The sequence below is a fragment of the Protobothrops mucrosquamatus genome, unplaced genomic scaffold, assembly GCF_001527695.2.
Source record: "Protobothrops mucrosquamatus isolate PMUCROS unplaced genomic scaffold, P.Mucros_1.0 scaffold_257, whole genome shotgun sequence".
NCBI lineage: Eukaryota > Metazoa > Chordata > Lepidosauria > Squamata > Viperidae > Protobothrops > Protobothrops mucrosquamatus.
In genome coordinates this window covers 3,881,344-3,894,028 of record NW_015386333.1, presented here as the reverse complement: position 1 = coordinate 3,894,028, position 12,685 = coordinate 3,881,344, and positions in this window count along the sequence as shown.

Sequence of the window (12,685 nt, the reverse complement as noted above, 5' to 3'; positions counted from 1 at the left end):
CGGCCGACAAATGGTCTTCCAGTGTCAGCCGCGGATCCAGGAGGACACCCAAGTTGCGAGCCCTCTCTGAGGGGGCCAAAGTTTCGCCCCCTATAGACAGCGATGGAATCAGCTGGCTATGCCGGGGCGCCGGCAACCACAGCCACTCGGTCTTGGAAGGGTTGAGTCTGAGTCTGTTCCTCCCCATCCAGACCCGTAGTGCATTAAAAAGCACAAAAGACAAAAATACATATACATATATTAACCCACAGATGAATACTGATAAATATATTGCAACAAGATTAAGGAGGCCCAAAATTTAAGAACCTCTACATCTATTTGCATTATTTGACTTGTCATCTAGCTACTATATATATATTTAACAGATAAAGTAAGAGCAGAATTAAACTTCAAAATCTTCTGATACCGATTTATTATTGTACTTAACTTACAGAAAGTCTACTACGGTTTCTTACCTGTAAGAAATCACTACAACTATATTTCTGATCCAACCAGGATCAGATATCCTCATTTGCTTCTTAATAATAAAGATTTTCCTTAAAAATTTAATTACAGAATTTCACAACAATTGCATCTCATTTCCCAAAGTCATAAAACTCTACTGTGAGATGTCTGCAGCTTCCGTTATTCAAAAAATCTCTTTGTAAACAAAAACATAACAGCTGTTGTCAAAAATCTAGTCAAAGTTGTTTTCAAATTGGATATAATGTCCATTCCCCAATCTCCATCAATCTTTTTAGGAGAGGGAGTCAAGCTATTCTCCAAAGCATCTGAAGGCAGAACAAGGCACATTGGATGGAAACTAAGCAAGGAGAGAGCAACCTAGAACCAAGAAGAAATTACCTGACGGTTAGAACAATTAATCAGTGGAACAACCTGCCTCCAGAAGCGGTGAATGCTCCAACACTGGAAGTTTTTAAGAAGAGTCTGGACAGCCATTTGTCTGAAATAGTATAGGGTTTCCGGCCTGAGCAGGGGGTTGGACTCGATGACCTCCAAGGTTCCTTCCAACTACTATTACTACTATTACTACTATTACTACTATTACTATTACTACTACTACTACTACTACTACTACCACTACCCTTTTTTTACACTATGCTAGGTTTGGCTCATAGGAATGAGTTGCTTTTAATGAAGCAGATTTTGCATGCTTTTACAACGCAGATTATATTATAGTATAAGTGCTTTTTAAAGATCTAATTGTATATACACATTCTGGTACTAGGTGCATCTACTTTTAAAGGAGAATATTTGTAGCTTAGTGTTGAAGTAAGGGGTGCTTAGTGTTCTCTGAGTTTCGTTGTTTTCTTGCAGATATTTCATTATCCAAAGTAAGTACTAACATCAATGCTATCACTGATGATGTTACTTAGTTTGGATAATGAAACATCTGCCAGAAAAAAACCAAGCTCAGAGAGCACCAAGGACCCCTCACAGCCAGTTTATCAGTTCCAACCTAATGATACAGATTTGTATAATATAGAGTAGATGGGAACAAAACTGGCATAAAAAGAAAAGATAATAACTGTGTATGTGGGATAAAAATGAAATGACTGTGGTTTATGCAATACCCTACAATAAAGGAAATCATGGTTTAGTATTTTACGTGGATACTGTCAGTCTTTTAAACCATCTTAGATTTTTAATAAATTTTGTTGAGTTTTATAAGGTTAGGAAGGGGATGGGAAAGGTATGGGAGCTGGGGTTAAGGGTAGGGGTCAGGGTTGGGACAGGGAAGGGAAAGACAATGGGGTTACCCCCCATTGACATAAACATTCTCAAGCTTTAGCAAGCAGGCTATTGTCCGGGTACATGTATTCAATAACACTGGTTAATATAATAGTAAATAGCTATAATCAATATGAGAAACAATAATCATAAACAATGTCAGTTAGTCAGTGCATGTTCCTCATCTTATTAATATACATTCACAATAAGGTACCACATTCATTTCTCACTATCTTTTAGCTAGCCATTGATAAAAATTGTCCCATGTTTTAAAATAAACTGAATCTTCTTTCTCTTTAATCTCTAAAGTTAGTCTATCCATTTCTGCACATTCTAAAATTTTCTTAATTATGGTCTCTTCAGATGGTAAATTTTCATTTTTCCAATACTGAGCAAATACTATTCTTGCTGCTGTCAATATATGCAATATTAAATACTCATTCTCCTTCTCATACTTGGCTCCTAGTATTCCTAACAAAAACGATTCTGGTTTAAATTCTATCTGTATTTTAGTCATCTTTTCCAACCATATATGAATCTTAAGCCAAACATTTTTCGTTCTAGGGCTACCCACCAGATATGATAGTAGGTGCCTGGCTTTTGTTTACGTTTTCATCTTAGATTAATTGTGACCACATGCATGTCTAGATGTCCTAAAAGACAAATATTTTTCATTTGACATGCCAAGTGACATTCAGTAGACCATACTATGATGAATCATCCATTCAAAACATTTGTTTACCTATTGATTCCTAATTTGTGTAATCACATTAATGGATCAAAATTAACATAACACCTACATTCATTGAGCATATATTTAAGGCTTCTAATACAACCTGAATATGATCACATGCATATGAAGGAGGATGAATGAGAATATTAGGAGAAATCTATAAAGAAATCAGGTCAGTTGTAAAAATGAAATTCAAAATTTGGTAAAGAGAAGCTCCGATCCCAGCACAGCCCCTCCCCACTCTCCTCCTCCCCCCCTTGGAAGAGCTGCGGGGCTCAGGAGCCTTCCCCCATGCCCCCCACCCCCAGGGAAGAAAATAATCATGAGACACTCTTCGTTTTTTCCTTGTCACTTTTTGTAGTTTTCATCCTGCTTTTATGAGATGGCAGCATTTGGGAGGGGGTGTAGCTGCCCCCTTTGTCCCCCCAAGCCATCAGCTGAGCATGACGCCCTCCTACCCACTGCCCCACCCACCAGAGACCCCCTGGATCTCCCCCAACCCTGCCCGGCTCCCACAGGCATCCCTCCCCAGGAGCAACATTGAGCTGGCCACGCCCACCCAACAGGCCATGCCCACTTGGCACCTGTCAATACATAAGTGGGTTTTGGGTTGCAGTTTGGGCACTCGGTCTCTAAAAGTTCGCCACCACTGACCTAGGCAATTCATGTTTTTGATGTGATATACAAAAAATTGTAATGTACAAAGTTAAGGCATAATCTCTTTGTTTGACATATTCTTCTCTTCAAACAGACCAGAATGATCAGTCCTGCACTGAAAGCACTGAAGTATTATTACTGAAACATCAGAATAGCACCTGATTACAACTTTAATTGTATGTTGTTGCTAACAGCCAATAACTCATTCAGTTAAAGAAGCCTTTCCTCAAAGGGTGGTGGATACATCCAAAGCCTCAGAAGTCTTTCCCTAATATTCATCAGTTTATTTCTTCCATTACATTTTCAAATGCTGCTTATGTCAGAAGACATTTATAACTTTCACCAAATTATTCTCATGCCTTCTACTGTTTGCCTGCGCTCTTCTACCGCAGATGCCGCGCTCCACTTGCCTGGCAGGGCGGAGGCGCGCTCATGCTTGGGGCTGCACACGGGGCTGCTGCCTCGCTTGCCGGGGCTGGGCTGGACTGAGCACGGAGCCTCCTCGCCGCTTCTTCCCCTGCGGACATCGAGAGCACCCACCCCACCTACTGCTTGTCCCGGGGCAGTTGCCGGGATGCCTCCCTTTGGGCTCCCTCAGGCTCTCCCCCTCTTCAGGCTGCGGCTGGTCAAATTCCCCCCGTGGGCAGCGCTGTGCCTGTCCCCGGCCAGCCCTCCTCCTCCCTCCTGTGGGCAGACCACGGCTTACTGAGCCAGGCGGCGCATCTCCCCGCACGAATCCTCAGGCGGAGGAGCCAGGCAGCCCCGGCTCTCGCTCCCATCTGGCCTCCATCTGCCCGAAGCCCAAGCTCGATGCGCCCGGCTGGCCAGCGACGGGCTGGAGAGTGCAGGATGGCAGCAACTGCCTCGGGACAAGGGGTAGGCAGGGTGGGCACTCCCGATATCCGCAGGGCAACAAGCGGCATGGAGGCTCCGCGCCCAGTCCAGCCCAGCCCCGGCACAGCCCGGAAAGTGAGGCAGGAGCCCCACGTGCATCCGACCCAACCCTCGCAGAGCGCCGTTTTTCCGCCGTCCCTACCCAACGCTCGCAGAGTGCCCTTCTCCTGCTGCTCCGATCCAACCCTCGCAGAGCCCCGACCCAGTTCCTTACCTCTGCCCGGCTTATTCCACAGCCTCATGGCAGTAGCACTGGAGAGGAGGCGGCAAATGGTCAGTTTCGACGTGGCGCGGCTCTTTGCCTCCGGCCGTGGCCATTTGCTGCTTTGCGCGTCGCACCCAATGCCGCTGCAATGAGGCCGCGGAATAAGCCAGGCAGAGGTAAGGAACCAGGTCGGCGGTGGGAGTAGGACACTCTGCGAGGGTTGGGTCAGAATGGCGGGAGAAGGACGCTCTGCAAGGGTTGGGTCGGAGCGGCATTGGGCGCAATACGCAAGGTGGCAAACAGCCGTGTGACGCCAAAATCAGCCGTTTGCCGCCTCCTGCCCAATGCCGCTGCCCTCGCAGAGCGCCCTTCTCCCACCGCCCCAACCCGGTTCCTTATCTCCGCCCGGCTTGTTCCACAGCCTCATAGCAGCGGCATTGGGTAGGAGGCGGCAAACGGCCAGTTTTGGTGTGATGCAGCTGTTTGCTGCCTTGCGTATTGCGCCCAATGCTGCTGCAATGCGGCTCGGCCGAAAGCGGCCGTGGAACAAATGGGGCAGGTTTCCCCACCCACCGCACAGATTGCCCTGCCGTCACTGCCATTTCCCCCCCATCTGCCACATGGATCGTCCTGCCTTCGCCGCCGTTTCCCCCCACTCCCTGCACGGATCGCCCTGCTGCCACCACCGCTTCGAAAAGGCCTCCAGAGCCCGGATTGGGCCGCTGGGGCGCTGCAAAATTGTGGGAATAATGTCCTTATAGCCCACGTGTAGGACGCCATGCGGCTGCACCACGTGGATGGAAAAAGGAACAAAGAAGAAATATGAGCCCCTCTTGCAAACCCCCCTTTTACCCATATGTTAATATGTATCCACCCCTTCTTGCCTTCTGTAACCACCCATTTTATACTAACACAATAAAAGAGGGTCTCGGAGACCTGCTCTAGGCTCTTAGGCTCTCTAGGCTCTTATCACGAGAAGTCCTTGTGTCGTGTCGTTAATTTGCGGCCTTCATGAGAAGCCCACCAGACATCGGCACAAAATCACTCCATGGCCATGGATCTGGGCTCTGGAGGCTTCGAAAAGACCGGAGCCCAGATTGGCCGTGGGGGGTGCACAATTGCTCATCAGCCATAGATCCAGGTGGCACAGCCTTTTCCAGGCCTCGAGAGCCCAGATCAGGCTGCTGGGGGGCTGCAAAATTGCTCTGTGGCCATGGATCCGAGTTCCGGAGGCTTCGAAAAGGCCTTCGGAGCATGGATCAGCCGTGGGGGAGGGGCAAAATCGCTCAGCAGCCATAGATCCGGGCAGCAGAGGCCTTTTCCAGGCCTCTCGAGCCCGGATCGGGCTGCTGGGGGGCTGCAAAATCACTCCGTGGTCATGGAAGCTCTGGAGGCTTCAAAAAGGTCTCCAGAGCCTGGATCTGCTTGGGGCGCGCGAAATAACTCAGCAGCGATAGGAGCCTGGATCAGGCTGCTGATGGTCTGCAAAATTGCTCTACGGGCATACCTGGACTCACGCTGGCAGCTTCCGTTCAAAAAAAGGTGCCTGTGTTGTATGAGAAAAAAAGCCCTGCCTCCACCATCCAGCCCGGATCCGCCCAGCTCTTGCAGCTGCTCCCTGACTCTCAGTGCAGAGAGAAAGAGAGCGAGGGCTCAGGCGCACGTGGAGAGGGGGAGGGGAGCTGCCCAGCCCCACCTCTCTCTGGGGCAATGGCGCGCGTGCCCTTGGGAATGGCTCTGTGTGCCGCCTGTGGCACATGCCATAGGTTCGCCACCACGGAGTTATGCCAATATTGTACAAGCTTTAAATGAGTTCCAGCCACATTATTAGAAATACAGCTAGTCCTAAGGGGTCCTTGGTGCTCTCTGAGCTTGCTTGTTTTCTTGCAGATGTTTCATTACCCTAACTATGTAACATCATCTGTGCTAGTAAGGAGTGCTGTTTGCTGTCTGTTTATATTCTGGGGTCTTGCCTGTCTAGGTGGGGGCGGTCCTAGGGATTCTTTGGTTGGGCTGTTTACTAATGGCTCTTTGGCAGTTTCTTGATTGTATTGCTTACTTGATTGTTGGTTTGAAGTTCACCTTGTAGCTAATCTATGCTGATCTATGCTGGTGGAGAGATGCTGGAGTCTTTTCCTCTTTTGGGCTAGTTGATTGTCTCTTTTGCATGGTCTATAGATGTTGTTAATGTCTATGTGTCTATTGATGGCTGATTTGTCAGAGTTTCAGGCTTCTAGAAATTCCCTGGCATTTTTGGATTTGGCCTGGCCTAGGATTGTCACATTTTCCCAATTGAATCTATGGTTAAATCTGTCTATATGTTGTGAAATTAAAGAATTTTCATCATGCTTTTTGACTGCCAGTTGGTATTCATGGATGCATTCAGCCAGTCTTCTGCCTGTTTGTCCTATATAATGGTCGAGCAGTTCTTACATTGTATGTTGTAGATGACTCCTGTTTTTTCTTCTGGTATTACTTAGGATGTTTTGAAGGGCTTGTGTGTTATGCGGATTGCATGTGGTAGTAGCAGTCTATTTGCAGTTTCTGAGATATTCTTGATGTACAGTATGGCAGTGTAATTCTTTTTAGGGTTTGTGTTGTTTGTGCTGTATTGGAGTGGTCAAGGACTTTTGATGAAGTTGTGTGGGTATCTTTTTTGCTGAAATGTATAGACAGCTAGTCCTCAATTTAAGATACAATTGGGATTATAATTTACAGACTTTTCCCCCCTGATCATTAAACACTGCAATTGTTAACTGAATCACATATTTGTTAAGCAAATCTGGCTTCATTATTGACTTTGCTTATAAGAAGCCAACTGAGAATATTGCAAATGGAGATTCTGGGATGCTGTAACCATTTTAAATACATATTGGTTGCCAAGTGCCCAAATTTGGATTATATGACCATGGGGATTCTATAAACCATTGTAAGTAACTTTTTTCAGTGTTGTTGTAACTTTGAGTGGTTGCTGAATGAATGGTTCTAAATCAAGGACTACCTGTACACTAATAAAACAAATTTAAAATGATATTGTTCTCTTGCATGTTTGTGTATGAAAATATAGCCCAATCCTAGAATATTGTTCAACTGTTTAGAATCCTTACCACTTATCGAACATTAATACAATCAAGTGAGTTCAAAAGTACTTTACAAGAAAAGTCTTGCAGTCTTCTGTTCATAATAGAATATCTTGTGCTACTAGGCTTGCAGTTCTTAGTTTGGATAGTTTAGAACTGCAATGCTTGTGGTCAGATTTAGGTATTGCATACATACTTGTATATAGTAACATCTTACCTGTAAATGATTTTTAATTTTTTTTTAATTTTAATCATAATGTAACATGTGCAAACAACTTCTTTAAACTTAATGTAAAAATTGATTGTAAAAAAATTCAATTTTTGTAATAGAGTTGTCAAAATCTGGAATATTTTACCCGATTCAGTTGTCTCATCTACTAACTTTCAGTTTTAATTCTAATTTCACTTCTGTGGATGTCATCACATATTTAAGAGGTTCCTAAGGGGGCTTGCACTAACATGCCTATCGTCATTATCACATTTTAGTTTTTTTATTTTGTTTATTCGAATTTGTAATTTTTGTTTGTTGAATAAATAGTCTTTGTTATACACACATTTGTTACACACATACACTATCTACAATCATGTGTTAGAAATCATTAAGTCCCTACATTGATCACTTAGTCCAAAGTAACTGTGCCTGCAGTTCCATATATTTACCTGGAAGTAATCCATTGAAATCAGGGAAATTTATTGCATATAGAACTATAGCTTGTTTGAGACAATATACTGTATTTATTCAAAATGTGATTTGCTTATTTGAAATTTAACATGTTATTTGAAAACTGTGATTAAATTGTAAAGTACAATTTTATGAGAACACACCCTATACTTTTAGTGGTAAACCAAACCAAGTCTTAGTTATGTGTTTTAGATAAGCCAACAGTGGACTTAATGATAATATTAAGAGACTGTCATCCTATCCTATAATAGTTACTTGGGTTGGCTTAACTTCGTATTTTGCATCTGTTGATGACAGGCAGGAATTTGGGCAACAACATATAGAATTAACTTGAATCAACATTCTTTTAAAAGGAAAATAACACTTAATGAATTTTTTATAATATGTACCCTGAATTCCCTTATGTTTGCTAGTTTTTTAAATTGTATTTATAGAACATGCCAACCCATTTAAAAGGTATATTTGGTTGGTTTCACACCATAGAATGAAGACTAACAAATCATATTTTTTAGACTTAGGTGATGTCTTATGACAGATATAGGTTAGAATATAAATGAACAAACAAGCAAACCATGTTTTGGCTTAGCATATTGTGTAAAGCTAGCCCTAGTTGGTGGTGTAGTTTTCTTGTTCGTTGCAAATGAATGTATCTGAATTTGACCACATACTATTTTTTTCCTTTCCTTTTTCAGTAACACAATCCTAAACAGTTGTATACACTAATTAAATCCAAATTTATTTGATATTATATGATTTAATTGTTTAATTGTGATATACTGCATAAATCACCATTGACTAAGTTAGTATGTGTTAAACTGTAACATAACTCCCACTCTCTGCAAGAGAGATGGGCAGTTTCAAAATTGGATAAACAAACAAGCTATACTTTAGAAATCTCAATTTCTAGATTTGCAAGTTACATTATAATTGTTAGTATCTCATAGCTTTCATTTTGTAAAATGCAGAACAATCTCAGATCGTCCGCTGAAAATTGCTGGTAAAATGGCTGGATTTGATGGGGCAAGAAATTGCTTTAAAAAAAAAACATGTAAAGCTGGACATGGATGCAATAAGCTTTTTGTAAGACAAATCCTTTTTATCCTCAGCCCTGATCAGAAAACACATAAAAAGTTTAGCAGCCATTTATATCACAATTTCATCAGGCATGCTTCCAATGATCCTTGACGATCCATATACAAGGTGAAGATATGCATTTATATCCGTGTTTCTTAAGGGTTATGCAAGGATTTTCCTTCAAAGAACTTTACAAGAGCAACTCCTAAAATAGGATGGAGAGGGCAGTTCTGAACATTCTGCTTGCCATTACTGTACCACTATGAGCCATGGAGTTGCAGGAATAGCTCTTGTCCCTCCCAAGCTGTGTTAAACCCTTCTAAGTGGTTGGTTTGCAGCAATTGCAATCAAGTTTTGCAGTGTCCATACTCTGGATGATTACTAATTCAAATCTACTGTCAATCCACTGCAATCCATATTGGGATTTTGAAAGTTCTGGGATACTGGAAGTAGTTAAAGAGGCTAGGATCTTAGGTTGTAGTACGAAATTACCCAGAATGGATCAAAGTCACCCAGTGAGTTTCCATGATTGAGGATGGGTTTAAACACAGATCTCTCAAGTCCTAGGTCAGTACCTTAATTGCTGTATCACACAGGGTTCTCCGTATATACATATACAACAAATGCTGTGCTTAACCAAAATATGGATTATCTTATTTTGCTTAGTTTGTATCTCCATCTCAATTGACCTCCCAAGACTGTAAAAGATTGTTTACTTTTGATTCACAAAATAAAGCAAACTATTCTGTGCTAATCTTAGATTTGATTAACTAGATATGCTTTAGAAATCTTTTCAGTCCTCTAAATCTTGAGGATCAAGCAGTTTTGATAATTAAGCTATTAGTATGGATTCCCACAGATAACCTTTTAAAGACAAGAGAGGCAAGCTGTTTCTATTGTGACTATCTCAATTCACACATTATGCTAAGATGGAATATTAAAAATAATGGTTTGATGTAAAAATCACAATGCCCTGTGATACAGTATGTAAACATAACATGGATAGTCCATATATCACATTAAGCCCACAGAAACTGAACAGACTGGGGTACTATTGGTTCTGTATAAACTTGTTTGTCATGCAAAAGGAAAGTTAATGGTAATCTCTTTGCAATATTTGGCAGGGTGGACACTGATGAATAAATGAAGATCAGCCATTTTTTTTTCTTGCTTCATTCTTTCTTTCCATAAGCAACAGAGTAGAGGGGATAGACTGATTTCTCTGACAGGAAATTGCCAATAGACACAGTGGGTTTTTCCCCTTAAAATCTGATAGGGAATGTGATCTTTTATAACATGATAATGGTACAAATATTTTGTTATATAAGCAAAGTTTATATAAGTCTCTGGACCTATTTCATTGGTTGTTCATAAATAACCTTCCTTTTTATCAAATGGCGCTCATTGTGATAGAGCAAAGGATATTCAGCAGTTGGCTGTCTTTAAAAGCAACAAGGGCAAACATATTAATTTCCTGCTCAGCCAACAGAGAATGGCCAACTTCACTGTTTTCTGTGAATTTTGCAGAAGTAGTGGATCAGACTGCAACTAGCAAAAGACAAATGAGACGAATGAGACAAAAGATCACCAAGGAAAATACATGTGATGCCAAAAAAATGAATATTCCATGAATCTAATGAACTACATTTAAAAGTATTGATTGATTGTTGTTCCATGATATGCTGAATTCTTTAAGTGATTTTGACAATGCCACTATTTTTCTAATTTAGTACATTTACTTTTTTCAGGTATTCCATATAATGTACATAAAGAAAAACATAGCACTGAATTTATGTCTAGTATTGTTTAGTCTTATCAATATGGTTTTTAAAAATAACCTTATTCAGTGAAGGGATAAAAAAATCTAGTATGTGCAGGCTTCCTGGTTAAATATCTAGGAATTATAGGAAAAAAAGAAGGAAAGGAAAATATGTTTAAATCGTGTTTCTTAACTTGGTATCCATTGCTTATATATAATCTCCATGGCAACCAGGAAATTGAAATAGGGAGCCGACCTTTTACTGCTGGTTTCTGGATTCTGTGTGGCCAGTCCTGTTGCCTGCAGATCCCCCAGTTACTTAGCAACCTGTTTCTTTCTGCAGTCGCTAGGAAACACTGTCTATTGCAAAATGTGGTAGCTTCCACCCTCTTCTTTTTCAGGAAACCTGATATCATCATCATATGTTCCTTTCTGCTTACTTTATTATCTCTCTCCCTCTCTTTTAGCATTAAGAACTGCTAAACAAATCTATGTTCCATCTTTTTTTTTACTGCTGATGCTATTGTCCTCTGTCTCTGATCAGATTACTTAGCGCTTTCCAAAATGAAAAATACACCTTCCCTTTTTAAAAATGTTTCCTCCTCCTGCTTACTGATAATATTGATATTTTCTATGTTCTGTAAAATTGCCATAGTTTGTAGTTTATTAATGTATCTTAGCATATTTAGGACACATATTTTGTATTAAGCCATGTAATACCACACTAGTGTATAATGCACTCTGTTAAGGACAGATTTTATATTCAATATGCTAGCTGATAAGAGATGCTTAGACGATGGAAACAAATTTGTTCTGAACCTTGAATATCCCTTCAACAGTGGAGAAACCATCAATACAACTTCATTTCAATCTATCTGTAATATGGATACAACCCAGCAGTAATGGCTCTGTGAATAAGAATGGCTTGAGAATATTTGACAAAAGTTTAGACATATATTAAAATTCTCCCCAGAGAGCCTGATAGAATGCAACATTGCATTACTTGCAAAGGGTATACAAATAAAAATCTTAAATCTTATTAAAAATCTTATTAAATCAATCTTAAAGGAGAGAAAAATAAAACTCCTTTACACAGGTAGTGTTGTAATATATTTCAGAAACTAATCATAGTATATTCATGTCCATCCATATCTTTCTGGCCTCTTATTTATTTTAGGGAAAATAAATAAAATAATAACTTTAGGAGCTATGGGGAAGAGCATTTTGCACCTAAAGGAGAACACTTTGGAGAAATAATTTGTCCTCAAAACTTTTAAATAGAAATCTGTGTTTTTGTGCAGAACCTTTATATTTCCATGTTCAAACATTGCCAAACCACCTACTACTCCATTTCTAGAGTGAAAATATTTTTGAGAAAAAAGTATACTAGATTACTAGGACTATTAATAGGTTTTCTCATTCACTCAGTAGATGCAGAGCATAAGAATACTGATAAAATCCTATTTCAGAGACCCAAAGTTGGGAAAAACAAATTGGATTCTTTTTTTTTTTATGGCTCTGTTTACACATTTGCCCAAAGCCACACAGTTCAGCTAAAGTATACACACCACTCTTTCCCACAGCTCAATGCTGCTCTTTAATCAAAGTTCCTGGCCTATTCTCCCATCCTATATTGGAGCAGAAACCATTTGGTGGGTTGCATAAATTGGAAGTTAAAACTTATAATAACCCTTGCTTATGAATTTCAGTTTCCATAAATCTCCTCCAATCTTGAAGACCTACTAAGCTTAAAACCTTAGCTTAAGCATCATTCACAGTGGACAAGAAGGTGGTCTGGACTTTTTTATAAACTGGACTTTTTGACTTGAAGTGAGGTAAAGTATTGGCTACGATATTGTATTATTTTTAT